Source organism: Crinia signifera, chromosome 9 (assembly GCF_055691185.1).
Source record: "Crinia signifera chromosome 9, ASM5569118v1, whole genome shotgun sequence".
NCBI lineage: Eukaryota > Metazoa > Chordata > Amphibia > Anura > Myobatrachidae > Crinia > Crinia signifera.
The window spans coordinates 55,939,186-55,964,723 of NC_139225.1; the positions used below are offsets into that span (position 1 = coordinate 55,939,186).

At 39.6% G+C, this 25,538-nt stretch overlaps 55 non-coding genes across 55 annotated transcripts; all 55 read right to left on the bottom strand.

Annotated features, from left to right (window-relative positions):
* Positions 1–86: 86 nt before the first annotated feature.
* On the bottom strand, positions 87–205 carry LOC146038392 (5S ribosomal RNA). Its single transcript, XR_014461987.1, has one exon. It is a non-coding gene; the product is annotated as a 5S ribosomal RNA (ribosomal RNA).
* A 345-nt stretch (positions 206–550) lies between these two features.
* On the bottom strand, positions 551–669 carry LOC146039002 (5S ribosomal RNA). Its single transcript, XR_014462546.1, has one exon. It is a non-coding gene; the product is annotated as a 5S ribosomal RNA (ribosomal RNA).
* Positions 670–1,014: 345 nt separating this feature from the next.
* LOC146037664 (5S ribosomal RNA) lies at positions 1,015–1,133 on the bottom strand. Its single transcript, XR_014461321.1, has one exon. It is a non-coding gene; the product is annotated as a 5S ribosomal RNA (ribosomal RNA).
* A 345-nt stretch (positions 1,134–1,478) lies between these two features.
* Positions 1,479–1,597, bottom strand: LOC146038582 (5S ribosomal RNA). The gene has a single exon (XR_014462163.1). It is a non-coding gene; the product is annotated as a 5S ribosomal RNA (ribosomal RNA).
* A 345-nt stretch (positions 1,598–1,942) lies between these two features.
* On the bottom strand, positions 1,943–2,061 carry LOC146037665 (5S ribosomal RNA). The gene has a single exon (XR_014461322.1). It is a non-coding gene; the product is annotated as a 5S ribosomal RNA (ribosomal RNA).
* Positions 2,062–2,406: 345 nt separating this feature from the next.
* On the bottom strand, positions 2,407–2,525 carry LOC146037832 (5S ribosomal RNA). The gene has a single exon (XR_014461475.1). It is a non-coding gene; the product is annotated as a 5S ribosomal RNA (ribosomal RNA).
* A 344-nt stretch (positions 2,526–2,869) lies between these two features.
* On the bottom strand, positions 2,870–2,988 carry LOC146038544 (5S ribosomal RNA). Its single transcript, XR_014462127.1, has one exon. It is a non-coding gene; the product is annotated as a 5S ribosomal RNA (ribosomal RNA).
* Positions 2,989–3,332: 344 nt separating this feature from the next.
* LOC146038270 (5S ribosomal RNA) lies at positions 3,333–3,451 on the bottom strand. The gene has a single exon (XR_014461875.1). It is a non-coding gene; the product is annotated as a 5S ribosomal RNA (ribosomal RNA).
* A 345-nt stretch (positions 3,452–3,796) lies between these two features.
* On the bottom strand, positions 3,797–3,915 carry LOC146037856 (5S ribosomal RNA). Its single transcript, XR_014461497.1, has one exon. It is a non-coding gene; the product is annotated as a 5S ribosomal RNA (ribosomal RNA).
* A 345-nt stretch (positions 3,916–4,260) lies between these two features.
* On the bottom strand, positions 4,261–4,379 carry LOC146038557 (5S ribosomal RNA). Its single transcript, XR_014462139.1, has one exon. It is a non-coding gene; the product is annotated as a 5S ribosomal RNA (ribosomal RNA).
* Positions 4,380–4,724: 345 nt separating this feature from the next.
* On the bottom strand, positions 4,725–4,843 carry LOC146038545 (5S ribosomal RNA). Its single transcript, XR_014462128.1, has one exon. It is a non-coding gene; the product is annotated as a 5S ribosomal RNA (ribosomal RNA).
* Positions 4,844–5,188: 345 nt separating this feature from the next.
* LOC146038440 (5S ribosomal RNA) lies at positions 5,189–5,307 on the bottom strand. The gene has a single exon (XR_014462032.1). It is a non-coding gene; the product is annotated as a 5S ribosomal RNA (ribosomal RNA).
* A 346-nt stretch (positions 5,308–5,653) lies between these two features.
* On the bottom strand, positions 5,654–5,772 carry LOC146037906 (5S ribosomal RNA). The gene has a single exon (XR_014461542.1). It is a non-coding gene; the product is annotated as a 5S ribosomal RNA (ribosomal RNA).
* Positions 5,773–6,117: 345 nt separating this feature from the next.
* Positions 6,118–6,236, bottom strand: LOC146038720 (5S ribosomal RNA). The gene has a single exon (XR_014462288.1). It is a non-coding gene; the product is annotated as a 5S ribosomal RNA (ribosomal RNA).
* A 345-nt stretch (positions 6,237–6,581) lies between these two features.
* LOC146038625 (5S ribosomal RNA) lies at positions 6,582–6,700 on the bottom strand. Its single transcript, XR_014462202.1, has one exon. It is a non-coding gene; the product is annotated as a 5S ribosomal RNA (ribosomal RNA).
* A 345-nt stretch (positions 6,701–7,045) lies between these two features.
* Positions 7,046–7,164, bottom strand: LOC146037558 (5S ribosomal RNA). The gene has a single exon (XR_014461224.1). It is a non-coding gene; the product is annotated as a 5S ribosomal RNA (ribosomal RNA).
* Positions 7,165–7,509: 345 nt separating this feature from the next.
* On the bottom strand, positions 7,510–7,628 carry LOC146037560 (5S ribosomal RNA). The gene has a single exon (XR_014461225.1). It is a non-coding gene; the product is annotated as a 5S ribosomal RNA (ribosomal RNA).
* A 345-nt stretch (positions 7,629–7,973) lies between these two features.
* Positions 7,974–8,092, bottom strand: LOC146038569 (5S ribosomal RNA). Its single transcript, XR_014462151.1, has one exon. It is a non-coding gene; the product is annotated as a 5S ribosomal RNA (ribosomal RNA).
* Positions 8,093–8,437: 345 nt separating this feature from the next.
* On the bottom strand, positions 8,438–8,556 carry LOC146037833 (5S ribosomal RNA). Its single transcript, XR_014461476.1, has one exon. It is a non-coding gene; the product is annotated as a 5S ribosomal RNA (ribosomal RNA).
* Positions 8,557–8,901: 345 nt separating this feature from the next.
* LOC146037561 (5S ribosomal RNA) lies at positions 8,902–9,020 on the bottom strand. Its single transcript, XR_014461226.1, has one exon. It is a non-coding gene; the product is annotated as a 5S ribosomal RNA (ribosomal RNA).
* Positions 9,021–9,365: 345 nt separating this feature from the next.
* Positions 9,366–9,484, bottom strand: LOC146037730 (5S ribosomal RNA). The gene has a single exon (XR_014461381.1). It is a non-coding gene; the product is annotated as a 5S ribosomal RNA (ribosomal RNA).
* Positions 9,485–9,829: 345 nt separating this feature from the next.
* Positions 9,830–9,948, bottom strand: LOC146037836 (5S ribosomal RNA). The gene has a single exon (XR_014461478.1). It is a non-coding gene; the product is annotated as a 5S ribosomal RNA (ribosomal RNA).
* Positions 9,949–10,293: 345 nt separating this feature from the next.
* On the bottom strand, positions 10,294–10,412 carry LOC146037562 (5S ribosomal RNA). The gene has a single exon (XR_014461227.1). It is a non-coding gene; the product is annotated as a 5S ribosomal RNA (ribosomal RNA).
* A 345-nt stretch (positions 10,413–10,757) lies between these two features.
* On the bottom strand, positions 10,758–10,876 carry LOC146038581 (5S ribosomal RNA). Its single transcript, XR_014462162.1, has one exon. It is a non-coding gene; the product is annotated as a 5S ribosomal RNA (ribosomal RNA).
* A 345-nt stretch (positions 10,877–11,221) lies between these two features.
* LOC146038593 (5S ribosomal RNA) lies at positions 11,222–11,340 on the bottom strand. The gene has a single exon (XR_014462173.1). It is a non-coding gene; the product is annotated as a 5S ribosomal RNA (ribosomal RNA).
* Positions 11,341–11,685: 345 nt separating this feature from the next.
* Positions 11,686–11,804, bottom strand: LOC146037858 (5S ribosomal RNA). Its single transcript, XR_014461498.1, has one exon. It is a non-coding gene; the product is annotated as a 5S ribosomal RNA (ribosomal RNA).
* Positions 11,805–12,149: 345 nt separating this feature from the next.
* Positions 12,150–12,268, bottom strand: LOC146037563 (5S ribosomal RNA). The gene has a single exon (XR_014461228.1). It is a non-coding gene; the product is annotated as a 5S ribosomal RNA (ribosomal RNA).
* A 345-nt stretch (positions 12,269–12,613) lies between these two features.
* Positions 12,614–12,732, bottom strand: LOC146038605 (5S ribosomal RNA). The gene has a single exon (XR_014462184.1). It is a non-coding gene; the product is annotated as a 5S ribosomal RNA (ribosomal RNA).
* Positions 12,733–13,077: 345 nt separating this feature from the next.
* On the bottom strand, positions 13,078–13,196 carry LOC146037837 (5S ribosomal RNA). The gene has a single exon (XR_014461479.1). It is a non-coding gene; the product is annotated as a 5S ribosomal RNA (ribosomal RNA).
* Positions 13,197–13,541: 345 nt separating this feature from the next.
* Positions 13,542–13,660, bottom strand: LOC146037564 (5S ribosomal RNA). The gene has a single exon (XR_014461229.1). It is a non-coding gene; the product is annotated as a 5S ribosomal RNA (ribosomal RNA).
* Positions 13,661–14,005: 345 nt separating this feature from the next.
* Positions 14,006–14,124, bottom strand: LOC146038619 (5S ribosomal RNA). The gene has a single exon (XR_014462196.1). It is a non-coding gene; the product is annotated as a 5S ribosomal RNA (ribosomal RNA).
* A 345-nt stretch (positions 14,125–14,469) lies between these two features.
* Positions 14,470–14,588, bottom strand: LOC146037838 (5S ribosomal RNA). Its single transcript, XR_014461480.1, has one exon. It is a non-coding gene; the product is annotated as a 5S ribosomal RNA (ribosomal RNA).
* Positions 14,589–14,932: 344 nt separating this feature from the next.
* LOC146038631 (5S ribosomal RNA) lies at positions 14,933–15,051 on the bottom strand. Its single transcript, XR_014462207.1, has one exon. It is a non-coding gene; the product is annotated as a 5S ribosomal RNA (ribosomal RNA).
* A 345-nt stretch (positions 15,052–15,396) lies between these two features.
* LOC146037566 (5S ribosomal RNA) lies at positions 15,397–15,515 on the bottom strand. The gene has a single exon (XR_014461231.1). It is a non-coding gene; the product is annotated as a 5S ribosomal RNA (ribosomal RNA).
* Positions 15,516–15,860: 345 nt separating this feature from the next.
* Positions 15,861–15,979, bottom strand: LOC146038643 (5S ribosomal RNA). The gene has a single exon (XR_014462218.1). It is a non-coding gene; the product is annotated as a 5S ribosomal RNA (ribosomal RNA).
* Positions 15,980–16,324: 345 nt separating this feature from the next.
* LOC146037839 (5S ribosomal RNA) lies at positions 16,325–16,443 on the bottom strand. Its single transcript, XR_014461481.1, has one exon. It is a non-coding gene; the product is annotated as a 5S ribosomal RNA (ribosomal RNA).
* A 344-nt stretch (positions 16,444–16,787) lies between these two features.
* LOC146038655 (5S ribosomal RNA) lies at positions 16,788–16,906 on the bottom strand. The gene has a single exon (XR_014462229.1). It is a non-coding gene; the product is annotated as a 5S ribosomal RNA (ribosomal RNA).
* Positions 16,907–17,251: 345 nt separating this feature from the next.
* LOC146038668 (5S ribosomal RNA) lies at positions 17,252–17,370 on the bottom strand. The gene has a single exon (XR_014462240.1). It is a non-coding gene; the product is annotated as a 5S ribosomal RNA (ribosomal RNA).
* A 345-nt stretch (positions 17,371–17,715) lies between these two features.
* LOC146039495 (5S ribosomal RNA) lies at positions 17,716–17,834 on the bottom strand. Its single transcript, XR_014462995.1, has one exon. It is a non-coding gene; the product is annotated as a 5S ribosomal RNA (ribosomal RNA).
* Positions 17,835–18,179: 345 nt separating this feature from the next.
* LOC146038060 (5S ribosomal RNA) lies at positions 18,180–18,298 on the bottom strand. The gene has a single exon (XR_014461682.1). It is a non-coding gene; the product is annotated as a 5S ribosomal RNA (ribosomal RNA).
* Positions 18,299–18,643: 345 nt separating this feature from the next.
* Positions 18,644–18,762, bottom strand: LOC146038680 (5S ribosomal RNA). Its single transcript, XR_014462251.1, has one exon. It is a non-coding gene; the product is annotated as a 5S ribosomal RNA (ribosomal RNA).
* A 345-nt stretch (positions 18,763–19,107) lies between these two features.
* LOC146038692 (5S ribosomal RNA) lies at positions 19,108–19,226 on the bottom strand. Its single transcript, XR_014462263.1, has one exon. It is a non-coding gene; the product is annotated as a 5S ribosomal RNA (ribosomal RNA).
* A 345-nt stretch (positions 19,227–19,571) lies between these two features.
* On the bottom strand, positions 19,572–19,690 carry LOC146038420 (5S ribosomal RNA). The gene has a single exon (XR_014462012.1). It is a non-coding gene; the product is annotated as a 5S ribosomal RNA (ribosomal RNA).
* Positions 19,691–20,035: 345 nt separating this feature from the next.
* LOC146039120 (5S ribosomal RNA) lies at positions 20,036–20,154 on the bottom strand. The gene has a single exon (XR_014462653.1). It is a non-coding gene; the product is annotated as a 5S ribosomal RNA (ribosomal RNA).
* A 345-nt stretch (positions 20,155–20,499) lies between these two features.
* LOC146037666 (5S ribosomal RNA) lies at positions 20,500–20,618 on the bottom strand. Its single transcript, XR_014461323.1, has one exon. It is a non-coding gene; the product is annotated as a 5S ribosomal RNA (ribosomal RNA).
* A 345-nt stretch (positions 20,619–20,963) lies between these two features.
* On the bottom strand, positions 20,964–21,082 carry LOC146037732 (5S ribosomal RNA). The gene has a single exon (XR_014461383.1). It is a non-coding gene; the product is annotated as a 5S ribosomal RNA (ribosomal RNA).
* A 345-nt stretch (positions 21,083–21,427) lies between these two features.
* LOC146038704 (5S ribosomal RNA) lies at positions 21,428–21,546 on the bottom strand. The gene has a single exon (XR_014462274.1). It is a non-coding gene; the product is annotated as a 5S ribosomal RNA (ribosomal RNA).
* A 345-nt stretch (positions 21,547–21,891) lies between these two features.
* LOC146038065 (5S ribosomal RNA) lies at positions 21,892–22,010 on the bottom strand. Its single transcript, XR_014461687.1, has one exon. It is a non-coding gene; the product is annotated as a 5S ribosomal RNA (ribosomal RNA).
* A 345-nt stretch (positions 22,011–22,355) lies between these two features.
* LOC146038716 (5S ribosomal RNA) lies at positions 22,356–22,474 on the bottom strand. Its single transcript, XR_014462285.1, has one exon. It is a non-coding gene; the product is annotated as a 5S ribosomal RNA (ribosomal RNA).
* A 341-nt stretch (positions 22,475–22,815) lies between these two features.
* On the bottom strand, positions 22,816–22,934 carry LOC146039397 (5S ribosomal RNA). Its single transcript, XR_014462905.1, has one exon. It is a non-coding gene; the product is annotated as a 5S ribosomal RNA (ribosomal RNA).
* Positions 22,935–23,279: 345 nt separating this feature from the next.
* On the bottom strand, positions 23,280–23,398 carry LOC146038836 (5S ribosomal RNA). Its single transcript, XR_014462394.1, has one exon. It is a non-coding gene; the product is annotated as a 5S ribosomal RNA (ribosomal RNA).
* Positions 23,399–23,744: 346 nt separating this feature from the next.
* LOC146038519 (5S ribosomal RNA) lies at positions 23,745–23,863 on the bottom strand. Its single transcript, XR_014462104.1, has one exon. It is a non-coding gene; the product is annotated as a 5S ribosomal RNA (ribosomal RNA).
* Positions 23,864–24,208: 345 nt separating this feature from the next.
* LOC146038393 (5S ribosomal RNA) lies at positions 24,209–24,327 on the bottom strand. The gene has a single exon (XR_014461988.1). It is a non-coding gene; the product is annotated as a 5S ribosomal RNA (ribosomal RNA).
* Positions 24,328–24,667: 340 nt separating this feature from the next.
* LOC146038561 (5S ribosomal RNA) lies at positions 24,668–24,786 on the bottom strand. Its single transcript, XR_014462143.1, has one exon. It is a non-coding gene; the product is annotated as a 5S ribosomal RNA (ribosomal RNA).
* A 345-nt stretch (positions 24,787–25,131) lies between these two features.
* On the bottom strand, positions 25,132–25,250 carry LOC146038729 (5S ribosomal RNA). The gene has a single exon (XR_014462296.1). It is a non-coding gene; the product is annotated as a 5S ribosomal RNA (ribosomal RNA).
* Positions 25,251–25,538: the final 288 nt, after the last annotated feature.

Sequence of the window (25,538 nt, forward strand, 5' to 3'; positions counted from 1 at the left end):
TCCAAATGTCTGTACTGTCAATAAAGAGAAAAAAGTTTCCAATTTAAAAAGCTAGAGAATAAAAACAATTTGCCAGTAATGGGAAAAACCTACAGCACCTGGTGTTCCCATGTGGTCTCCCACCCAAGTACTAACCAGGCCCAACACTGCTTAGCTTCCAAGATCAGACAAGATTGGGCGTATCCAATGTGGTATGGCTGTAGGTGAGATACAGGCACTTTTTTGCCCTCTTCTACTTCTATAACCAGGTAAGCTAATAAAAAAGTTTCCTAACTATATTGACTTACTGAAAAAAATCATGTGTTGGTAATGTAAAAAGACCTACAGGACATGATATTAGCAGGTGGTCTCAAATTAAACTACTAAAGAGGCTCAACACTGTTTAGCTCCCAAAAGCAGTTGGAATTGGGCCTAAACAGTGTGGTAAGTTTTTAGGTGATGGCTATTGTGTCTGTTCGACCTGTCCCAAATGTCTGTATTGGCAATAAAAATAAAAAGTTTCCAATTTAAATAGCAAGAGAATAAAAACAATTTGCCAGTAATGGAAAAAAACCTACAGCACCTGGTGGTCCCATGTGGTCACCCACCCAAGTACTAACCAGGCCCAACACTGCTTAGCTTCCAAGATCAGACGAGATTGGGCATATCCAATGTGGTATGGCTGTAGGTGAGATACCGGCACTTTTTTGCCCTCTTCTACTTCTATAACCAGGTAAGCTAGTAAAAAAGTTTCCTAACTGTATTGCCTTACTGAAAAAAATCATGTGTTGGTAATGTAAAAAGACCTACAGGACATGATATTAGCAGGTGGTCTCAAATTAAACTACTAAAGAGGCTCAACACTGTTTAGCTGCCAAAAGCAGTTGGAATTGGGCCTAAACAGTGTGGTAAGTTTTAAGGTGATGGCTATTGTGTCTGTTTGACCTCTTCCAAATGTCTGTACTGTCAATAAAGAGAAAAAAGTTTCCAATTTAAAAAGCTAGAGAATAAAAACAATTTGCCAGTGATGGGAAAAACCTACAGCACCTGGTGTTCCCATGTGGTCTCCCACCCAAGTACTAACCAGGCCCAGCACTGCTTAGCTTCCAAGATCAGACGAGATTGGGCGTATCCAATGTGGTATGGCTGTAGGTGAGATACAGGCACTTTTTTGCCCTCTTCTACTTCTATAACCAGGTAAGCTAATAAAAAAGTTTCCTAACTATATTGGCTTACTGAAAAAAATCATGTGTTGGTAATGTAAAAAGACCTACAGGACATGATATTAGCAGGTGGTCTCAAATTAAACTACTAAAGAGGCTCAACACTTTTTAGCTCCCAAAAGCAGTTGGAATTGGGCCTAAACAGTGTGGTAAGTTTTTAGGTGATGGCTATTGTGTCTGTTTGACCTGTCCCAAATGTCTGTATTGGCAATAAAAATAAAAAGTTTCCAATTTAAATAGCTAGAGAATAAAAACAATTTGCCATTAATGGGAAAAAGCCTACAGCACCTGGTGTTCCTATGTGGTCTCCCACCCAAGTACTAACCAGGCCCAACACTGCTTAGCTTCCAAGATCAGACGAGATTGGGCGTATCCAATGTGGTATGGCTGTAGGTGAGATACCGGCACTTTTTTGCCCTCTTCTACTTCTATAACCAGGTAAGCTAATAAAAAAGTTTCCTAACTGTATTGCCTTACTGAAAAAAATCATGTGTTGGTAATGTAAAAAGACCTACAGGACATGATATTAGCAGGTGGTCTCAAATTAAACTACTAAAGAGGCTCAACACTGTTTAGCTGCCAAAAGCAGTTGGAATTGGGCCTAAACAGTGTGGTAAGTTTTTAGGTGATGGATATTGTGTCTGTTTAACCTCTTCCAAATGTGTGTACTGTCAATAAAGAGAAAAAAGTTTCCAATTTAAAAAGCTAGAGAATAAAAACAATTTGCCAGTAATGGGAAAAACCTACAGCACCTGGTGTTCCCATGTGGTCTCCCACCCAAGTACTAACCAGGCCCAGCACTGCTTAGCTTCCAAGATCAGACGAGATTGGGCGTATCCAATGTGGTATGGCTGTAGGTGAGATACAGGCACTTTTTTGCCCTCTTCTACTTCTATAACCAGGTAAGCTAATAAAAAAGTTTCCTAACTATATTGGCTTACTGAAAAAAATCATGTGTTGGTAATGTAAAAAGACCTACAGGACATGATATTAGCAGGTGGTCTCAAATTAAACTACTAAAGAGGCTCAACACTGTTTAGCTCCCAAAAGCAGTTGGAATTGGGCCTAAACAGTGTGGTAAGTTTTTAGGTGATGGCTATTGTGTCTGTTCGACCTGTCCCAAATGTCTGTATTGGCAATAAAAATAAAAAGTTTCCAATTTAAATAGCAAGAGAATAAAAAGAATTTGCCATTAATGGGAAAAAACCTACAGCACCTGGTGTTCCCATGTGGTCTCCCACCCAAGTACTAACCAGGCCCAACACTGCTTAGCTTCCAAGATCAGACGAGATTGGGCGTATCCAATGTGGTATGGCTGCAGGTGAGATACTGGCACTTTTTTGCCCTCTTCTACTTCTATAACCAGGTAAACTAATAAAAAAGTTTCCTAACTATATTGGCTTACTGAATAAAATCATGTGTTGGTAATATAAAAAGTCCTACAGGACATGATATTAGCAGGTGGTCTCAAATTAAAGTACTAAAGAGGCTCAACACTGTTTAGCTGCCAAAAGCAGTTGGAATTGGGCCTAAACAGTGTGGTAAGTTTTTAGGTGATGGCTATTGTGTCTGTTTGACCTTTCCCAAATGTCTGTATTGGCAATAAAAATAAAAAGTTTCCAATTTAAATAGCAAGAGAATAAAAACAATTTGCCATTAATGGGAAAAACCTACAGCACCTGGTGTTCCCATGTGGTCTCCCACCCAAGTACTAACCAGGCCCAACACTGCTTAGCTTCCAAGATCAGACGAGATTGGGCGTATCCAATGTGGTATGGCTGTAGGTGAGATGCAGGCACTTTTTTGCCCTCTTCTACTTCTATAACCAGGTAAGCTAATAAAAAAGTTTCCTAACTATATTGGCTTATTGAAAAAAATCATGTGTTGGTAATGTAAAAAGACCTACAGGACATGATATTAGCAGGTGGTCTCAAATAAAAGTACTAAAGAGGCTCAACAATGTTTAGCTGCCAAAAGCAGTTGGAATTGGGCCTAAACAGTGTGGTAAGTTTTTAGGTGATGGCTATTGTGTCTGTTTGACCTGTCCCAAATGTCTGTATTGGCAATAAAAATAAAAAGTTTCCAATTTAAATAGCAAGAGAATAAAAACAATTTGCCATTAATGGGAAAAACCTACAGCACCTGGTGTTCCCATGTGGTCTCCCACCCAAGTACTAACCAGGCCCAGCACTGCTTAGCTTCCAAGATCAGACGAGATTGGGCGTATCCAATGTAGTATGGCTGTAGGTGAGATACCGGCACTTTTTTGCCCTCTTCTACTTCTATAACCAGGTAAGCTAATAAAAAAGTTTCCTAACTGTATTGCCTTACTGAAAAAAATCATGTGTTGGTAATGTAAAAAGACCTACAGGACATGATATTAGCAGGTGGTCTCAAATTAAACTACTAAAGAGGCTCAACACTGTTTAGCTGCCAAAAGCAGTTGGAATTGGGCCTAGACAGTGTGGTAAGTTTTTAGGTGATGGCTATTGTGTCTGTTTGACCTCTTCCAAATGTCTGTACTGTCAATAAAGAGAAAAAAGTTTCCAATTTAAAAAGCTAGAGAATAAAAACAATTTGCCAGTAATGGGAAAAACCTACAGCACCTGGTGTTCCCATGTGGTCTCCCAACCAAGTACTAACCAGGCCCAGCACTGCTTAGCTTCCAAGATCAGACGAGATTGGGCGTATCCAATGTGGTATGGCTGTAGGTGAGATACAGGCACTTTTTTGCCCTCTTCTACTTCTATAACCAGGTAAGCTAATAAAAAAGTTTCCTAACTATATTGGCTTACTGAAAAAAATCATGTGTTGGTAATGTAAAAAGACCTACAGGACATGATATTAGCAGGTGGTCTCAAATTAAACTACTAAAGAGGCTCAACACTGTTTAGCTGCCAAAAGCAGTTGGAATTGGGCCTAGACAGTGTGGTAAGTTTTTAGGTGATGGCTATTGTGTCTGTTTGACCTCTTCCAAATGTCTGTACTGTCAATAAAGAGAAAAAAGTTTCCAATTTAAAAAGCTAGAGAATAAAAACAATTTGCCAGTAATGGGAAAAACCTACAGCACCTGGTGTTCCCATGTGGTCTCCCACCCAAGTACTAACCAGGCCCAACACTGCTTAGCTTCCAAGATCAGACGAGATTGGGCGTATCCAATGTGGTATGGCTGTAGGTGAGATACCGGCACTTTTTTGCCCTCTTCTACTTCTATAACCAGGTAAGCTAATAAAAAAGTTTCCTAACTGTATTGCCTTACTGAAAAAAATCATGTGTTGGTAATGTAAAAAGACCTACAGGACATGATATTAGCAGGTGGTCTCAAATTAAACTACTAAAGAGGCTCAACACTGTTTAGCTGCCAAAAGCAGTTGGAATTGGGCCTAAACAGTGTGGTAAGTTTTTAGGTGATGGCTATTGTGTCTGTTTGACCTCTTCCAAATGTCTGTACTGTCAATAAAGAGAAAAAAGTTTCCAATTTAAAAAGCTAGAGAATAAAAACAATTTGCCAGTAATGGGAAAAACCTACAGCACCTGGTGTTCCCATGTGGTCTCCCACCCAAGTACAAACCAGGCCCAGCACTGCTTAGCTTCCAAGATCAGACGAGATTGGGGGTATCCAATGTGGTATGGCTGTAGGTGAGATACAGGCACTTTTTTGCCCTCTTCTACTTCTATAACCAGGTAAGCTAATAAAAAAGTTTCCTAACTATATTGGCTTACTGAAAAAAATCATGTGTTGGTAATGTAAAAAGACCTACAGGACATGATATTAGCAGGTGGTCTCAAATTAAACTACTAAAGAGGCTCAACACTGTTTAGCTCCCAAAAGCAGTTGGAATTGGGCCTAAACAGGGTGGTAAGTTTTTAGGTGATGGTTATTGTGTCTGTTTGACCTGTCCCAAATGTCTGTATTGGCAATAAAAATAAAAAGTTTCCAATTTAAATAGCTAGAGAATAAAAACAATTTGCCATTAATGGGAAAAAACCTACAGCACCTGGTGTTCCCAAGTGGTCTCCCACCCAAGTACTAACCAGGCCCAACACTGCTTAGCTTCCAAGATCAGACAAGATTGGGCGTATCCAATGTGGTATGGCTGTAGGTGAGATACAGGCACTTTTTTGCCCTCTTCTACTTCTATAACCAGGTAAGCTAATAAAAAAGTTTCCTAACTATATTGGCTTACTGAAAAAAAATCATGTGTTGGTAATGTAAAAAGACCTACAGGACATGATATTAGCAGGTGGTCTCAAATTAAACTACTAAAGAGGCTCAACACTGTTTAACTCCCAAAAGCAGTTGGAATTGGGCCTAAACAGTGTGGTAAGTTTTTAGGTGATGGCTATTGTGTCTGTTTGACCTGTCCCAAATGTCTGTATTGGCAATAAAAATAAAAAGTTTCCAATTTAAATAGCTAGAGAATAAAAACAATTTGCCATTAATGGGAAAAAAACTACAGCACCTGGTGTTCCCATGTGGTCTCCCACCCAAGTACTAACCAGGCCCAACACTGCTTAGCTTCCAAGATCAGACGAGATTGGGCGTATCCAATGTGGTATGGCTGTAGGTGAGATACCAGCACTTTTTTGCCCTCTTCTACTTCTATAACCAGGTAAGCTAATAAAAAAGTTTCCTAACTGTATTGCCTTACTGAAAAAAATCATGTGTTGGTAATGTAAAAAGACCTACAGGACATGATATTAGCAGGTGGTCTCAAATTAAACTACTAAAGAGGCTCAACACTGTTTAGCTGCCAAAAGCAGTTGGAATTGGGCCTAGACAGTGTGGTATGTTTTTAGGTGATTGCTATTGTGTCTGTTTGACCTCTTCCAAATGTCTGTACTGTCAATAAAGAGAAAAAAGTTTCCAATTTAAAAAGCTAGAGAATAAAAACAATTTGCCAGTAATGGGAAAAACCTAAAGCACCTGGTGTTCCCATGTGGTCTCCCACCCAAGTACTAACCAGGCCCAACACTGCTTAGCTTCCAAGATCAGACGAGATTGGGCGTATCCAATGTGGTATGGCTGTAGGTGAGATACCGGCACTTTTTTGCCCTCTTCTACTTCTATAACCAGGTAAGCTAATAAAAAAGTTTCCTAACTGTATTGCCTTACTGAAAAAAATCATGTGTTGGTAATGTAAAAAGACCTACAGGACATGATATTAGCAGGTGGTCTCAAATTAAACTACTAAAGAGTCTCAACACTGTTTAGCTGCCAAAAGCAGTTGGAATTGGGCCTAAACAGTGTGGTAAGTTTTTAGGTGATGGCTATTGTGTCTGTTTGACCTCTTCCAAATGTGTGTACTGTCAATAAAGAGAAAAAAGTTTCCAATTTAAAAAGCTAGAGAATAAAAACAATTTGCCAGTAATGGGAAAAACCTACAGCACCTGGTGTTCCCATGTGGTCTCCCACCCAAGTACTAACCAGGCCCAGTACTGCTTAGCTTCCAAGATCAGACGAGATTGGGCGTATTCAATGTGGTATGGCTGTAGGTGAGATACAGGCACTTTTTTGCCCTCTTCTACTTCTATAACCAGGTAAGCTAATAAAAAAGTTTCCTAACTATATTGGCTTACTGAAAAAAATCATGTGTTGGTAATGTAAAAAGACCTACAGGACATGATATTAGCAGGTGGTCTCAAACTATACTACTAAAGAGGCTCAACACTGTTTAGCTCCCAAAAGCAGTTGGAATTGGGCCTAAACAGTGTGGTAAGTTTTTAGGTGATGGCTATTGTGTCTGTTTGACCTGTCCCAAATGTCTGTATTGGCAATAAAAATAAAAAGTTTCCAATTTAAATAGCTAGAGAATAAAAACAATTTGCCATTAATGGGAAAAAACCTACAGCACCTGGTGTTCCCAAGTGGTCTCCCACCCAAGTACTAACCAGGCCCAACACTGCTTAGCTTCCAAGATCAGACGAGATTGGGCGTATCCAATGTGGTATGGCTGTAGGTGAGATACCGGCACTTTTTTGCCCTCTTGTACTTCTATAACCAGGTAAGCTAATAAAAAAGTTTCCTAACTGTATTGCCTTACTGAAAAAAATCATGTGTTGGTAATGTAAAAAGACCTACAGGACATGATATTAGCAGGTGGTCTCAAATTAAACTACTAAAGAGGCTCAACACTGTTTAGCTCCCAAAAGCAGTTGGAATTGGGCCTAAACAGTGTGGTAAGTTTTTAGGTGATGGCTATTGTGTCTGTTTGACCTGTCCCAAATGTCTGTATTGGCAATAAAAATAAAAAGTTTCCAATTTAAATAGCAAGAGAATAAAAACAATTTGCCATTAATGGGAAAAAACCTACAGCACCTGGTGTTCCCAAGTGGTCTCCCACCCAAGTACTAACCAGGCCCAACACTGCTTAGCTTCCAAGATCAGACGAGATTGGGCGTATCCAATGTGGTATGGCTGTAGGTGAGATACCGGCACTTTTTTGCCCTCTTGTACTTCTATAACCAGGTAAGCTAATAAAAAAGTTTCCTAACTGTATTGCCTTACTGAAAAAAATCATGTGTTGGTAATGTAAAAAGACCTACAGGACATGATATTAGCAGGTGGTCTCAAATTAAACTACTAAAGAGGCTCAACACTGTTTAGCTGCCAAAAGCAGTTGGAATTGGGCCTAGACAGTGTGGTAAGTTTTTAGGTGATGGCTATTGTGTCTGTTTGACCTCTTCCAAATGTCTGTACTGTCAATAAAGAGAAAAAAGTTTCCAATTTAAAAAGCTAGAGAATAAAAACAATTTGCCAGTAATGGGAAAAACCTACAGCACCTGGTGTTCCCATGTGGTCTCCCACCCAAGTACTAACCAGGCCCAACACTGCTTAGCTTCCAAGATCAGACGAGATTGGGCGTATCCAATGTGGTATGGCTGTAGGTGAGATACAGGCACTTTTTTGCCCTCTTCTACTTCTATAACCAGGTAAGCTAATAAAAAAGTTTCCTAACTATATTGACTTACTGAAAAAAATCATGTGTTGGTAATGTAAAAAGACCTACAGGACATGATATTAGCAGGTGGTCTCAAATTAAACTACTAAAGAGGCTCAACACTGTTTAGCTCCCAAAAGCAGTTGGAATTGGGCCTAAACAGTGTGGTAAGTTTTTAGGTGATGGCTATTGTGTCTGTTCGACCTGTCCCAAATGTCTGTATTGGCAATAAAAATAAAAAGTTTCCAATTTAAATAGCAAGAGAATAAAAACAATTTGCCATTAATGGGAAAAAACCTACAGCACCTGGTGTTCCCATGTGGTCTCCCACCCAAGTACTAACCAGGCCCAACACTGCTTAGCTTCCAAGATCAGACGAGATTGGGCGTATCCAATGTGGTATGGCTGCAGGTGAGATACCGGCACTTTTTTGCCCTCTTCTACTTCTATAACCAGGTAAGCTAATAAAAAAGTTTCCTAACTGTATTGCCTTACTGAAAAAAATCATGTGTTGGTAATGTAAAAAGACCTACAGGACATGATATTAGCAGGTGGTCTCAAATTAAACTACTAATGAGGCTCAACACTGTTTAGCTCCCAAAAGCAGTTGGAATTGGGCCTAAACAGTGTGGTAAGTTTTTAGGTGATGGCTATTGTGTCTGTTTGACCTGTCCCAAATGTCTGTATTGGCAATAAAAATAAAAAGTTTCCAATTTAAATAGCTAGAGAATAAAAACAATTTGCCATTAATGGGAAAAAACCTACAGCACCTGGTGTTCCCAAGTGGTCTCCCACCCAAGTACTAACCAGGCCCAACACTGCTTAGCTTCCAAGATCAGACGAGATTGGGCGTATCCAATGTGGTATGGCTGTAGGTGAGATACCGGCACTTTTTTGCCCTCTTGTACTTCTATAACCAAGTAAGCTAATAAAAAAGTTTCCTAACTGTATTGCCTTACTGAAAAAAATCATGTGTTGGTAATGTAAAAAGACCTACAGGACATGATATTAGCAGGTGGTCTCAAATTAAACTACTAAAGAGGCTCAACACTGTTTAGCTGCCAAAAGCAGTTGGAATTGGGCCTAGACAGTGTGGTAAGTTTTTAGGTGATGGCTATTGTGTCTGTTTGACCTCTTCCAAATGTCTGTACTGTCAATAAAGAGAAAAAAGTTTCCAATTTAAAAAGCTAGAGAATAAAAACAATTTGCCAGTAATGGGAAAAACCTACAGCACCTGGTGTTCCCATGTGGTCTCCCACCCAAGTACTAACCAGGCCCAACACTGCTTAGCTTCCAAGATCAGACGAGATTGGGCGTATGCAATGTGGTATGGCTGTAGGTGAGATACAGGCACTTTTTTGCCCTCTTCTACTTCTATAACCAGGTAAGCTAATAAAAAAGTTTCCTAACTATATTGACTTACTGAAAAAAATCATGTGTTGGTAATGTAAAAAGACCTACAGGACATGATATTAGCAGGTGGTCTCAAATTAAACTACTAAAGAGGCTCAACACTGTTTAGCTCCCAAAAGCAGTTGGAATTGGGCCTAAACAGTGTGGTAAGTTTTTAGGTGATGGCTATTGTGTCTGTTCGACCTGTCCCAAATGTCTGTATTGGCAATAAAAATAAAAAGTTTCCAATTTAAATAGCAAGAGAATAAAAACAATTTGCCATTAATGGGAAAAAACCTACAGCACCTGGTGTTCCCATGTGGTCTCCCACCCAAGTACTAACCAGGCCCAACACTGCTTAGCTTCCAAGATCAGACGAGATTGGGCGTATCCAATGTGGTATGGCTGCAGGTGAGATAACGGCACTTTTTTGCCCTCTTCTACTTCTATAACCAGGTAAACTAATAAAAAAGTTTCCTAACTATATTGGCTTACTGAATAAAATCATGTGTTGGTAATATAAAACGTCCTACAGGACATGATATTAGCAGGTGGTCTCAAATTAAAGTACTAAAGAGGCTCAACACTGTTTAGCTGCCAAAAGCAGTTGGAATTGGGCCTAAACAGTGTGGTAAGTTTTTAGGTGATGGCTATTGTGTCTGTTCGACCTGTCCCAAATGTCTGTATTGGCAATAAAAATAAAAAGTTTCCAATTTAAATAGCTAGAGAATAAAAACAATTTGCCATTAATGGGAAAAAACCTACAGCACCTGGTGTTCCCAAGTGGTCTCCCACCCAAGTACTAACCAGGCCCAACACTGCTTAGCTTCCAAGATCAGACGAGATTGGGCGTATCCAATGTGGTATGGCTGTAGGTGAGATACTGGCACTTTTTTGCCCTCTTGTACTTCTATAACCAGGTAAGCTAATAAAAAAGTTTCCTAACTGTATTGCCTTACTGAAAAAAATCATGTGTTGGTAATGTAAAAAGACCTACAGGACATGATATTAGCAGGTGGTCTCAAATTAAACTACTAAAGAGGATCAACACTGTTTAGCTGCCAAAAACAGTTGGAATTGGGCCTAGACAGTGTGGTAAGTTTTTAGGTGATGGCTATTGTGTCTGTTTGACCTCTTCCAAATGTCTGTACTGTCAATAAAGAGAAAAAAGTTTCCAATTTAAAAAGCTAGAGAATAAAAACAATTTGCCAGTAATGGGAAAAACCTACAGCACCTGGTGTTCCCATGTGGTCTCCCACCCAAGTACTAACCAGGCCCAACACTGCTTAGCTTCCAAGATCAGACGAGATTGGGCGTATCCAATGTGGTATGGCTGTAGGTGAGATACAGGCACTTTTTTGCCCTCTTCTACTTCTATAACCAGGTAAGCTAATAAAAAAGTTTCCTAACTATATTGACTTACTGAAAAAAATCATGTGTTGGTAATGTAAAAAGACCTACAGGACATGATATTAGCAGGTGGTCTCAAATTAAACTACTAAAGAGGCTCAACACTGTTTAGCTGCCAAAAGCAGTTGGAATTGGGCCTAAACAGTGTGGTAAGTTTTTAGGTGATGGCTATTGTGTCTGTTTGACCTCTTCCAAATGTCTGTACTGTCAATAAAGAGAAAAAAGTTTCCAATTTAAAAAGCTAGAGAATAAAAACAATTTGCCAGTAATGGGAAAAACCTACAGCACCTGGTGTTCCCATGTGGTCTCCCACCCAAGTACTAACCAGGCCCAACACTGCTTAGCTTCCAAGATCAGACGAGATTGGGCGTATCCAATGTGGTATGGCTGTAGGTGAGATACAGGCACTTTTTTGCCCTCTTCTACTTCTATAACCAGGTAAGCTAATAAAAAAGTTTCCTAACTATATTGACTTACTGAAAAAAATCATGTGTTGGTAATGTAAAAAGACCTACAGGACATGATATTAGCAGGTGGTCTCAAATTAAACTACTAAAGAGGCTCAACACTGTTTAGCTCCCAAAAGCAGTTGGAATTGGGCCTAAACAGTGTGGTAAGTTTTTAGGTGATGGCTATTGTGTCTGTTCGACCTGTCCCAAATGTCTGTATTGGCAATAAAAATAAAAAGTTTCCAATTTAAATAGCAAGAGAATAAAAACAATTTGCCATTAATGGGAAAAAACCTACAGCACCTGGTGTTCCCACGTGGTCTCCCACCCAAGTACTAACCAGGCCCAACACTGCTTAGCTTCCAAGATCAGACGAGATTGGGCGTATCCAATGTGGTATGGCTGCAGGTGAGATACCGGCACTTTTTTGCCCTCTTCTACTTCTATAACCAGGTAAGCTAATAAAAAAGTTTCCTAACTGTATTGCCTTACTGAAAAAAATCATGTGTTGGTAATGTAAAAAGACCTACAGGACATGATATTAGCAGGTGGTCTCAAATTAAACTACTAATGAGGCTCAACACTGTTTAGCTCCCAAAAGCAGTTGGAATTGGGCCTAAACAGTGTGGTAAGTTTTTAGGTGATGGCTATTGTGTCTGTTTGACCTGTCCCAAATGTCTGTATTGGCAATAAAAATAAAAAGTTTCCAATTTAAATAGCTAGAGAATAAAAACAATTTGCCATTAATGGGAAAAAACCTACAGCACCTGGTGTTCCCAAGTGGTCTCCCACCCAAGTACTAACCAGGCCCAACACTGCTTAGCTTCCAAGATCAGACGAGATTGGGCGTATCCAATGTGGTATGGCTGTAGGTGAGATACCGGCACTTTTTTGCCCTCTTGTACTTCTATAACCAAGTAAGCTAATAAAAAAGTTTCCTAACTGTATTGCCTTACTGAAAAAAATCATGTGTTGGTAATGTAAAAAGACCTACAGGACATGATATTAGCAGGTGGTCTCAAATTAAACTACTAAAGAGGCTCAACACTGTTTAGCTGCCAAAAGCAGTTGGAATTGGGCCTAGACAGTGTGGTAAGTTTTTAGGTGATGGCTATTGTGTCTGTTTGACCTCTTCCAAATGTCTGTACTGTCAATAAAGAGAAAAAAGTTTCCAATTTAAAAAGCTAGAGAATAAAAACAATTTGCCAGTAATGGGAAAAACCTACAGCACCTGGTGTTCCCATGTGGTCTCCCACCCAAGTACTAACCAGGCCCAACACTGCTTAGCTTCCAAGATCAGACGAGATTGGGCGTATCCAATGTGGTATGGCTGTAGGTGAGATACAGGCACTTTTTTGCCCTCTTCTACTTCTATAACCAGGTAAGCTAATAAAAAAGTTTCCTAACTATATTGACTTACTGAAAAAAATCATGTGTTGGTAATGTAAAAAGACCTACAGGACATGATATTAGCAGGTGGTCTCAAATTAAACTACTAAAGAGGCTCAACACTGTTTAGCTCCCAAAAGCAGTTGGAATTGGGCCTAAACAGTGTGGTAAGTTTTTAGGTGATGGCTATTGTGTCTGTTCGACCTGTCCCAAATGTCTGTATTGGCAATAAAAATAAAAAGTTTCCAATTTAAATAGCAAGAGAATAAAAACAATTTGCCATTAATGGGAAAAAACCTACAGCACCTGGTGTTCCCATGTGGTCTCCCACCCAAGTACTAACCAGGCCCAACACTGCTTAGCTTCCAAGATCAGACGAGATTGGGCGTATCCAATGTGGTATGGCTGCAGGTGAGATACCGGCACTTTTTTGCCCTCTTCTACTTCTATAACCAGGTAAGCTAATAAAAAAGTTTCCTAACTGTATTGCCTTACTGAAAAAAATCATGTGTTGGTAATGTAAAAAGACCTACAGGACATGATATTAGCAGGTGGTCTCAAATTAAACTACTAATGAGGCTCAACACTGTTTAGCTCCCAAAAGCAGTTGGAATTGGGCCTAAACAGTGTGGTAAGTTTTTAGGTGATGGCTATTGTGTCTGTTTGACCTGTCCCAAATGTCTGTATTGGCAATAAAAATAAAAAGTTTCCAATTTAAATAGCTAGAGAATAAAAACAATTTGCCATTAATGGGAAAAAACCTACAGCACCTGGTGTTCCCAAGTGGTCTCCCACCCAAGTACTAACCAGGCCCAACACTGCTTAGCTTCCAAGATCAGACGAGATTGGGCGTATCCAATGTGGTATGGCTGTAGGTGAGATACCGGCACTTTTTTGCCCTCTTGTACTTCTATAACCAAGTAAGCTAATAAAAAAGTTTCCTAACTGTATTGCCTTACTGAAAAAAATCATGTGTTGGTAATGTAAAAAGACCTACAGGACATGATATTAGCAGGTGGTCTCAAATTAAACTACTAAAGAGGCTCAACACTGTTTAGCTGCCAAAAGCAGTTGGAATTGGGCCTAGACAGTGTGGTAAGTTTTTAGGTGATGGCTATTGTGTCTGTTTGACCTCTTCCAAATGTCTGTACTGTCAATAAAGAGAAAAAAGTTTCCAATTTAAAAAGCTAGAGAATAAAAACAATTTGCCAGTAATGGGAAAAACCTACAGCACCTGGTGTTCCCATGTGGTCTCCCACCCAAGTACTAACCAGGCCCAACACTGCTTAGCTTCCAAGATCAGACGAGATTGGGCGTATCCAATGTGGTATGGCTGTAGGTGAGATACAGGCACTTTTTTGCCCTCTTCTACTTCTATAACCAGGTAAGCTAATAAAAAAGTTTCCTAACTATATTGACTTACTGAAAAAAATCATGTGTTGGTAATGTAAAAAGACCTACAGGACATGATATTAGCAGGTGGTCTCAAATTAAACTACTAAAGAGGCTCAACACTGTTTAGCTCCCAAAAGCAGTTGGAATTGGGCCTAAACAGTGTGGTAAGTTTTTAGGTGATGGCTATTGTGTCTGTTCGACCTGTCCCAAATGTCTGTATTGGCAATAAAAATAAAAAGTTTCCAATTTAAATAGCAAGAGAATAAAAACAATTTGCCATTAATGGGAAAAAACCTACAGCACCTGGTGTTCCCATGTGGTCTCCCACCCAAGTACTAACCAGGCCCAACACTGCTTAGCTTCCAAGATCAGACGAGATTGGGCGTATCCAATGTGGTATGGCTGCAGGTGAGATAACGGCACTTTTTTGCCCTCTTCTACTTCTATAACCAGGTAAACTAATAAAAAAGTTTCCTAACTATATTGGCTTACTGAATAAAATCATGTGTTGGTAATATAAAACGTCCTACAGGACATGATATTAGCAGGTGGTCTCAAATTAAAGTACTAAAGAGGCTCAACACTGTTTAGCTGCCAAAAGCAGTTGGAATTGGGCCTAAACAGTGTGGTAAGTTTTTAGGTGATGGCTATTGTGTCTGTTTGACCTGTCCCAAATGTCTGTATTGGCAATAAAAATAAAAAGTTTCCAATTTAAATAGCAAGAGAATAAAAACAATTTGCCATTAATGGGAAAAACCTACAGCACCTGGTGTTCCCATGTGGTCTCCCACCCAAGTACTAACCAGGCCCAACACTGCTTAGCTTCCAAGATCAGACGAGATTGGGCGTATCCAATGTGGTATGGCTGTAGGTGAGATGCAGGCACTTTTTTGCCCTCTTCTACTTCTATAACCAGGTAAGCTAATAAAAAAGTTTCCTAACTATATTGGCTTATTGAAAAAAATCATGTGTTGGTAATGTAAAAAGACCTACAGGACATGATATTAGCAGGTGGTCTCAAATTAAACTACTAAAGAGGCTCAACACTGTTTAGCTCCCAAAAGCAGTTGGAATTGGGCCTAAACAGTGTGGTAAGTTTTTAGGTGATGGCTATTGTGTCTGTTCGACCTGTCCCAAATGTCTGTATTGGCAATAAAAATAAAAAGTTTCCAATTTAAATAGCTAGAGAATAAAAACAATTTGCCATTAATGGGAAAAAACCTACAGCACCTGGTGTTCCCAAGTGGTCTCCCACCCAAGTACTAACCAGGCCCAACACTGCTTAGCTTCCAAGATCAGACGAGATTGGGCGTATCCAATGTGGTATGGCTGTAGGTGAGATACTGGCACTTTTTTGCCCTCTTGTACTTCTATAACCAGGTAAGCTAATAAAAAAGTTTCCTAACTGTATTGCCTTACTGAAAAAAATCATGTGTTGGTAATGTAAAAAGACCTACAGGACATGATATTAGCAGGTGGTCTCAAATTAAACTACTAAAGAGGATCAACACTGTTTAGCTGCCAAAAACAGTTGGAATTGGGCCTAGACAGTGTGGTAAGTTTTTAGGTGATGGCTATTGTGTCTGTTTGACCTCTTCCAAATGTCTGTACTGTCAATAAAGAGAAAAAAGTTTCCAATTTAAAAAGCTAGAGAATAAAAACAATTTGCCAGTAATGGGAAAAACCTACAGCACCTGGTGTTCCCATGTGGTCTCCCACCCAAGTACTAACCAGGCCCAACACTGCTTAGCTTCCAAGATCAGACGAGATTGGGCGTATCCAATGTGGTATGGCTGTAGGTGAGATACAGGCACTTTTTTGCCCTCTTCTACTTCTATAACCAGGTAAGCTAATAAAAAAGTTTCCTAACTATATTGACTTACTGAAAAAAATCATGTGTTGGTAATGTAAAAAGACCTACAGGACATGATATTAGCAGGTGGTCTCAAATTAAACTACTAAAGAGGCTCAACACTGTTTAGCTCCCAAAAGCAGTTGGAATTGGGCCTAAACAGTGTGGTAAGTTTTTAGGTGATGGCTATTGTGTCTGTTCGACCTGTCCCAAATGTCTGTATTGGCAATAAAAATAAAAAGTTTCCAATTTAAATAGCAAGAGAATAAAAACAATTTGCCATTAATGGGAAAAAACCTACAGCACCTGGTGTTCCCATGTGGTCTCCCACCCAAGTACTAACCAGGCCCAACACTGCTTAGCTTCCAAGATCAGACGAGATTGGGCGTATCCAATGTGGTATGGCTGCAGGTGAGATACCGGCACTTTTTTGCCCTCTTCTACTTCTATAACCAGGTAAACTAATAAAAAAGTTTCCTAACTATATTAGCTTACTGAATAAAATCATGTGTTGGTAATATAAAACGTCCTACAGGACATGATATTAGCAGGTGGTCTCAAATTAAAGTACTAAAGAGGCTCAACACTGTTTAGCTGCCAAAAGCAGTTGGAATTGGGCCTAAACAGTGTGGTAAGTTTTTAGGTGATGGCTATTGTGTCTGTTTGACCTGTCCCAAATGTCTGTATTGGCAATAAAAATAAAAAGTTTCCAATTTAAATAGCAAGAGAATAAAAACAATTTGCCATTAATGGGAAAAACCTACAGCACCTGGTGTTCCCATGTGGTCTCCCACCCAAGTACTAACCAGGCCCAACACTGCTTAGCTTCCAAGATCAGACGAGATTGGGCGTATCCAATGTGGTATGGCTGTAGGTGAGATGCAGGCACTTTTTTGCCCTCTTCTACTTCTATAACCAGGTAAGCTAATAAAAAAGTTTCCTAACTATATTGGCTTATTGAAAAAAATCATGTGTTGGTAATGTAAAAAGACCTACAGGACATGATATTAGCAGGTGGTCTCAAATTAAACTACTAAAGAGGCTCAACACTGTTTAGCTCCCAAAAGCAGTTGGAATTGGGCCTAAACAGTGTGGTAAGTTTTTAGGTGATGGCTATTGTGTCTGTTCGACCTGTCCCAAATGTCTGTATTGGCAATAAAAATAAAAAGTTTCCAATTTAAATAGCAAGAGAATAAAAACAATTTGCCATTAATGGGAAAAAACCTACAGCACCTGGTGTTCCCATGTGGTCTCCCACCCAAGTACTAACCAGGCCCAACACTGCTTAGCTTCCAAGATCAGACGAGATTGGGCGTATCCAATGTGGTATGGCTGTAGGTGAGATACAGGCACTTTTTTGCCCTCCTCTACTTCTATAACCAGGTAAGCTAATAAAAAAGTTTCCTAACTGTATTGCCTTACTGAAAAAAATCATGTGTTGGTAATGTAAAAAGACCTACAGGACATGATATTAGCAGGTGGTCTCAAATTAAACTACTAAAGAGGCTCAACACTGTTTAGCTGCCAAAAGCAGTTGGAATTGGGCCTAGACAGTGTGGTAAGTTTTTAGGTGATGGCTATTGTGTCTGTTTGACCTCTTCCAAATGTCTGTACTGTCAATAAAGAGAAAAAAGTTTCCAATTTAAAAAGCTAGAGAATAAAAACAATTTGCCAGTAATGGGAAAAACCTACAGCACCTGGTGTTCCCATGTGGTCTCCCACCCAAGTTCTAACCAGGCCCAGCACTGCTTAGCTTCCAAGATCAGACGAGATTGGACGTATCCAATGTGGTATGGCTGTAGGTGAGATACAGGCACTTTTTTGCCCTCTTCTACTTCTATAACCAGGTAAGCTAATAAAAAAGTTTCCTAACTATATTGGCTTACTGAAAAAAATCATGTGTTGGTAATGTAAAAAGACCTACAGGACATGATATTAGCAGGTGGTCTCAAATTAAACTACTAAAGAGGCTCATCACTGTTTAGCTCCCAAAAGCAGTTGGAATTGGGCCTAAACAGTGTGGTAAGTTTTTAGGTGATGGCTATTGTGTCTGTTTGACCTGTCCCAAATGTCTGTATTGGCAATAAAAATAAAAAGTTTCCAATTTAAATAGCTAGAGAATAAAAACAATTTGAAATTAATGGGAAAAATCCTACAGCACCTGGTGTTCCCATGTGGTCTCCCACCCAAGTACTAACCAGGCCCAACACTGCTTAGCTTCCAAGATCAGACGAGATTGGGCGTATCCAATGTGGTATGGCTGTAGGTGAGATACCAGCACTTTTTTGCCCTCTTCTACTTCTATAACCAGGTAAGCTAATAAAAAAGTTTCCTAACTGTATTGGCTTACTGAAAAAAATCATGTGTTGGTAATGTAAAAAGACCTACAGGACATGATATTAGCAGGTGGTCTCAAATTAAACTACTAAAGAGGCTCAACACTGTTTAGCTGCCAAAAGCAGTTGGAATTGGGCCTAGACAGTGTGGTAAGTTTTTAGGTGATGGCTATTGTGTCTGTTTGACCTCTTCCAAATGTCTGTACTGTCAATAAAGAGAAAAAAGTTTCCAATTTAAAAAGCTAGAGAATAAAAACAATTTGCCAGTAATGGGAAAAACCTACAGCACCTGGTGTTCCCATGTGGTCTCCCACCCAAGTACTAACCAGGCCCAACACTGCTTAGCTTCCAAGATCAGACGAGATTGGGCGTATCCAATGTGGTATGGCTGTAGGTGAGATACAGGCACTTTTTTGCCCTCTTCTACTTCTATAACCAGGTAAGCTAATAAAAAAGTTTCCTAACTATATTGGCTTACTGAAAAAAATCATGTGTTGGTAATGTAAAAAGACCTACAGGACATGATATTAGCAGGTGGTCTCAAATTAAACTACTAAAGAGGCTCAACACTGTTTAGCTCCCAAAAGCAGTTGGAATTGGGCCTAAACAGTGTGGTAAGTTTTTAGGTGATGGCTATTGTGTCTGTTCGACCTGTCCCAAATGTCTGTATTGGCAATAAAAATAAAAAGTTTCCAATTTAAATAGCAAGAGAATGAAAACAATTTGCCATTAATGTGAAAAAACCTACAGCACCTGGTGTTCCCATGTGGTCTCCCACCCAAGTACTAACCAGGCCCAACACTGCTTAGCTTCCAAGATCAGACGAGATTGGGCGTATCCAATGTGGTATGGCTGTAGGTGAGATACCGGCACTTTTTTGCCCTCTTCTACTTCTATAACCAGGTAAGCTAATAAAAAAGTTTCCTAACTATATTGGCTTACTGAATAAAATCATGTGCTGGTAATGTAAAAAGTCCAACAGGACATGATATTAGCAGGTGGTCTCAAATTAAACTACTAAAGAGGCTCAACACTGTTTAGCTGCCAAAAGCAGTTGGAATTGGGCCTAAACAATGTGGTAAGTTTTTAGGTGATGGCTATTGTGTCTGTTTGACCTGTCCCAAATGTCTGTATTGGCAATAAAAATAAAAAGTTTCCAATTTAAATAGCAAGAGAATAAAAACAATTTGCCATTAATGGGAAAAAACCTACAGCACCTGGTGTTCCCATGTGGTCTCCCACCCAAGTACTAACCAGGCCCAACACTGTTTAGCTTCCAAGATCAGACGAGATTGGGTGTATGCAATGAGGTATGGCTGCAGGTGAGATACCAGCACTTTTTTGCCCTCTTCTACTTCTATAACCAGGTAAGCTAATAAAAAAGTTTCCTAACTGTATTGCCTTACTGAATAAAATCATGTGTTGGTAATGTAAAAAGTCCTACAGGACATGATATTAGCAGGTGGTCTCAAATTAAACTACTAAAGAGGCTCAACAATGTTTAGCTGCCAAAAGCAGTTGGAATTGGGCCTAAACAGTGTGGTAAGTTTTTAGGTGATGGCTATTGTGTCTGTTTGACCTGTCCCAAATGTCTGTATTGGCAATAAAAATAAAAAGTTTCCAATTTAAATAGCAAGAGAATAAAAACAATTTGCCATTAATGGGAAAAAACCTACAGCACCTGGTGTTCCCATGTGGTCTCCCACCCAAGTACTAACCAGGCCCAACACTGCTTAGCTTCCAAAATCAGACAAGATTGGGCGTATCCAATGTGGTATGGCTGTAGGTGAGATACCGGCACTTTTTTGCCCTCTTCTACTTCTATAACCAGGTAAGCTAATAAAAAAGTTTCCTAACTGTATTGCCTTACTGAAAAAAATCATGTGTTGGTAATGTAAAAAGACCTACAGGACATGATATTAGCAGGTGGTCTCAAATTAAACTACTAAAGAGGCTCAACACTGTTTAGCTGCCAAAAGCAGTTGGAATTGGGCCTAAACAGTGTGGTAAGTTTTTAGGTGATGGCTATTGTGTCTGTTTGACCTCTTCCAAATGTCTGTACTGTCAATAAAGAGAAAAAAGTTTCCAATTTAAAAAGCTAGAGAATAAAAACAATTTGCCAGTAATGGGAAAAACCTACAGCACCTGGTGTTCCCATGTGGTCTCCCACCCAAGTACTAACCAGGCCCAGCACTGCTTAGCTTCCAAGATCAGACGAGATTGGGCGTATCCAATGTGGTATGGCTGTAGGTGAGATACAGGCACTTTTTTGCCCTCTTCTACTTCTATAACCAGGTAAGCTAATAAAAAAGTTTCCTAACTATATTGGCTTACTGAAAAAAATCATGTGTTGGTAATGTAAAAAGACCTACAGGACATGATATTAGCAGGTGGTCTCAAATTAAACTACTAAAGAGGCTCAACACTGTTTAGCTCCCAAAAGCAGTTGGAATTGGGCCTAAACAGTGTGGTAAGTTTTTAGGTGATGGTTATTGTGTCTGTTTGACCTGTCCCAAATGTCTGTATTGGCAATAAAAATAAAAGGTTTCCAATTTAAATAGCTAGAGAATAAAAACAATTTGCCATTAATGGGAAAAAACCTACAGCACCTGGTGTTCCCAAGTGGTCTCCCACCCAAGTACTAACCAGGCCCAACACTGCTTAGCTTCCAAGATCAGACGAGATTGGGCGTCTCCAATGTGGTATGGCTGTAGGTGAGATACCGGCACTTTTTTGCCCTCTTGTACTTCTATAACCAGGTAAGCTAATAAAAAAGTTTCCTAACTGTATTGCCTTACTGAAAAAAATCATGTGTTGGTAATGTAAAAAGACCTACAGGACATGATATTAGCAGGTGGTCTCAAATTAAACTACTAAAGAGGCTCAACACTGTTTAGCTGCCAAAAGCAGTTGGAATTGGGCCTAGACAGTGTGGTAAGTTTTTAGGTGATGGCTATTGTGTCTGTTTGACCTCTTCCAAATGTCTGTACTGTCAACAAAGAGAAAAAAGTTTCCAATTTAAAAAGCTAGAGAATAAAAACAATTTGCCAGTAATGGGAAAAACCTACAGCACCTGGTGTTCCCATGTGGTCTCCCACCCAAGTACTAACCAGGCCCAACACTGCTTAGCTTCCAAGATCAGACGAGATTGGGCGTATCCAATGTGGTATGGCTGTAGGTGAGTTACAGGCACTTTTTTGCCCTCTTCTACTTCTATAACCAGGTAAGCTAATAAAAAAGTTTCCTAACTATATTGGCTTACTCAATAAAATCATGTGTTGGTAATGTAAAAAGTCCTACAGGACATGATATTAGCAGGTGGTCTCAAATTAAACTACTAAAGAGGCTCAACACTGTTTAGCTGCCAAAAGCAGTTGGAATTGCGCCTAAACAGTGTGGTAAGTTTTTAGGTGATGGCTATTGTGTCTGTTTGACCTGTCCCAAATGTCTGTATTGGCAATAAAAATAAAAAGTTTCCAATTTAAATAGCAAGAGAATAAAAACAATTTGCCATTAATGGGAAAAAACCTACAGCACCTGGTGTTCCCATGTGGTCTCCCACCCAAGTACTAACCAGGCCCAACACTGTTTAGCTTCCAAGATCAGATGAGATTGGGTGTATGCAATGAGGTATGGCTGCAGGTGAGATACCAGCACTTTTTTGCCCTCTTCTACTTCTATAACCAGGTAAGCTAATAAAAAAGTTTCCTAACTGTATTGCCTTACTGAATAAAATCATGTGTTGGTAATGTAAAAAGTCCTACAGGACATGATATTAGCAGGTGGTCTCAAATTAAGCTACTAAAGAGGCTCAACACTGTTTAGCTGCCAAAAGCAGTTGGAATTGGGCCTAAACAGTGTGGTAAGTTTTTAGGTGATGGCTATTGTGTCTGTTTGACCTCTTCCAAATGTCTGTACTGTCAATAAAGAGAAAAAAGTTTCCAATTTAAAAAGCTAGAGAATAAAAACAATTTGCCAGTAATGGGAAAAACCTACAGCACCTGGTGTTCCCATGTGGTCTCCCACCCAAGTACTAACCAGGCCCAACACTGCTTAGCTTCCAAGATCAGACGAGATTGGGCGTATCCAATGTGGTATGGCTGTAGGTGAGATACAGGCACTTTTTGCCCTCTTCTACTTCTATAACCAGGTAAGCTAATAAAAAAGTTTCGTAACTATATTGGCTTACTGAAAAAAATCATGTGTTGGTAATGTAAAAAGACCTACAGGACATGATATCAGGTGGTCTCAAATTAAACTACTAAAGAGGCTCAACAATATTTAGCTGCCAAAAGCAGTTGGAATTGGGCCTAAACAGTGTGGTAAGTTTTTAGGTGATGGCTATTGTGTCTGTTTGACCTGTCCCAAATGTCTGTATTGGCAATAAAAATAAAAAGTTTCCAATTTAAATAGCAAGAGAATAAAAACAATTTGCCATTAATGGGAAAAAACCTACAGCACCTGGTGTTCCCATGTGGTCTCCAACCCAAGTACTAACCAGGCCCAACACTGCTTAGCTTCCAAGATCAGACGAGATTGGGCGTATCCAATGTGGTATGGCTGTAGAAGAGATACCGGCACTTTTTTGCCCTCTTCTACTTCTATAACCAGGTAAGCTAATAAAAAAGTTTCCTAACTGTATTGCCTTACTGAAAAAAATCATGTGTTGGTAATGTAAAAAGACCTACAGGACATGATATTAGCAGGTGGTCTCAAATTAAACTACTAAAGAGGCTCAACACTGTTTAGCTGCCAAAAGCAGTTGGAATTGGGCCTAAACAGTGTGGTAAGTTTTTAGGTGATGGCTATTGTGTCTGTTTGACCTCTTCCAAATGTCTGTACTGTCAATAAAGAGAAAAAAGTTTCCAATTTAAAAAGCTAGAGAATAAAAACAATTTGCCAGTAATGGGAAAAACCTACAGCACCTGGTGTTCCCATGTGGTCTCCCACCCAAGTACTAACCAGGCCCAGCACTGCTTAGCTTCCAAGATCAGACGAGATTCGGCGTATCCAATGTGGTATGGCTGTAGGTGAGATACAGGCACTTTTTTTGCCCTCTTCTACTTCTATAACCAGGTAAGCTAATAAAAAAGTTTCCTAACTATATTGGCTTACTGAAAAAAATCATGTGTTGGTAATGTAAAAAGACCTACAGGACATGATATTAGCAGGTGGTCTCAAATTAAACTACTAAAGAGGCTCAACACTGTTTAGCTCCCAAAAGCAGTTGGAATTGGGCCTAAACAGTGTGGTAAGTTTTTAGGTGATGGCTATTGTGTCTGTTTGACCTCTTCCAAATGTCTGTACTGTCAATAAAGAGAAAAAAGTTTCCAATTTAAAAAGCTAGAGAATAAAAACAATTTGCCAGTAATGGGAAAAACCTACAGCACCTGGTGTTCCCATGTGGTCTCCCACCCAAGTACTAACCAGGCCCAACACTGCTTAGTTTCCAAGATCAGACGAGATTGGGCGTATCCAATGTGGTATGGCTGTAGGTGAGATATAGGCACTTTTTTGCCCTCTTCTACTTCTATAACCAGGTAAGCTAATAAAAAAGTTTCCTAACTGTATTGCCTTACTGAAAAAAATCATGTGTTGGTAATGTAAAAAGACCTACAGGACATGATATTAGCAGGTGGTCTCAAATTAAACTACTAAAGAGGCTCAACACTGTTTAGCTGCCAAAAGCAGTTAGAATTGGGCCTAAACAGTGTGGTAAGTTTTTAGGTGATGGCTATTGTGTCTGTTTGACCTCTTCCAAGTGTCTGTACTGTCAATAAAGAGAAAAAAGTTTCCAATTTAAAAAGCTAGAGAATAAAAACAATTTGCCAGTAATGGGAAAAACCTACAGCACCTGGTGTTCCCATGTGGTCTCCCACCCAAGTACTAACCAGGCCCAACACTGCTTAGCTTCCAAGATCAGACAAGATTGGGCGTATCCAATGTGGTATGGCTGTAGGTGAGATACAGGCACTTTTTTGCCCTCTTCTACTTCTATAACCAGGTAAGCTAATAAAAAAGTTTCCTAACTATATTGGCTTACTGAAAAAAATCATGTGTTGGTAATGTAAAAGACCTACAGGACATGATATTAGCAGGTGGTCTCAAATTAAACTACTAAAGAGGCTCAACACTGTTTAGCTGCCAAAAGCAGTTGGAATTGGGCCTAAACAGTGTGGTAAGTTTTTAGGTGATGGCTATTGTGTCTGTTTGCCCTCTTCCAAATGTCTGTACTGTCAATAAAGAGAAAAAAGTTTCCAATTTAAAAAGCTAGAGAAAACAATTTGCCAGTAATGGGAAAAGACTACAGCACCTGGTGTTCCCATGTGGTCTCCCACCCAAGTACTAACCAGGCCCAACACTGCTTAGCTTCCAAGATCAGACGAGATTGGGCGTATCCAATGTGGTATGGCTGTAGGTAAGATACCGGCACTTTTTTGCCCTCTTCTACTTCTATAACCAGGTAAGCTAATAAAAAAGTTTCCTAACTGAATTGCCTTACTGAAAAAAATAATGTGTTGGTAATGTAAAAAGACCTACAGGACATGATATTAGCAGGTGGTCTCAAATTAAACTACTAAAGAGGCTCAACACTGTTTAGCTCCCAAAAGCAGTTGGAATTGGGCCTAAACAGTGTGGTAAGTTTTTAGGTGATGGCTATTGTGTCTGTTTGACCTGTAACAAATGTCTGTATTGGCAATAAAAATAAAAAGTTTCCAATTTAAATAGCAAGAGAATAAAAACAATTTGCCATTAATGGGAAAAAACCTACAGCACCTGGTGTTCCCATGTGGTCTCCCACCCAAGTACTAACCAGGCCCAACACTGCTTAGCTTCCAAGATCAGACGAGATTGGGCGTATCCAATGTGGTATGGCTGTAGGTGAGATACCAGCACTTTTTTGCCCTCTTCTATTTCTATAACCAGGTAAGCTGATAAAAAAGTTTCCTAACTGTATTGCCTTACTGAAAAAAATCATGTGTTGGTAATGTAAAAAGACCTACAGGACATGATATTAGCAGGTGGTCTCAAATTAAACTACTAAAGAGGCTCAACACTGTTTAGCTGCCAAAAGCAGTTGGAATTGGGCCTAAACAGTGTGGTAAGTTTTTAGGTGATGGCTATTGTGTCTGTTTGACCTGTCCCAAATGTCTGTATTGGCAATAAAAATA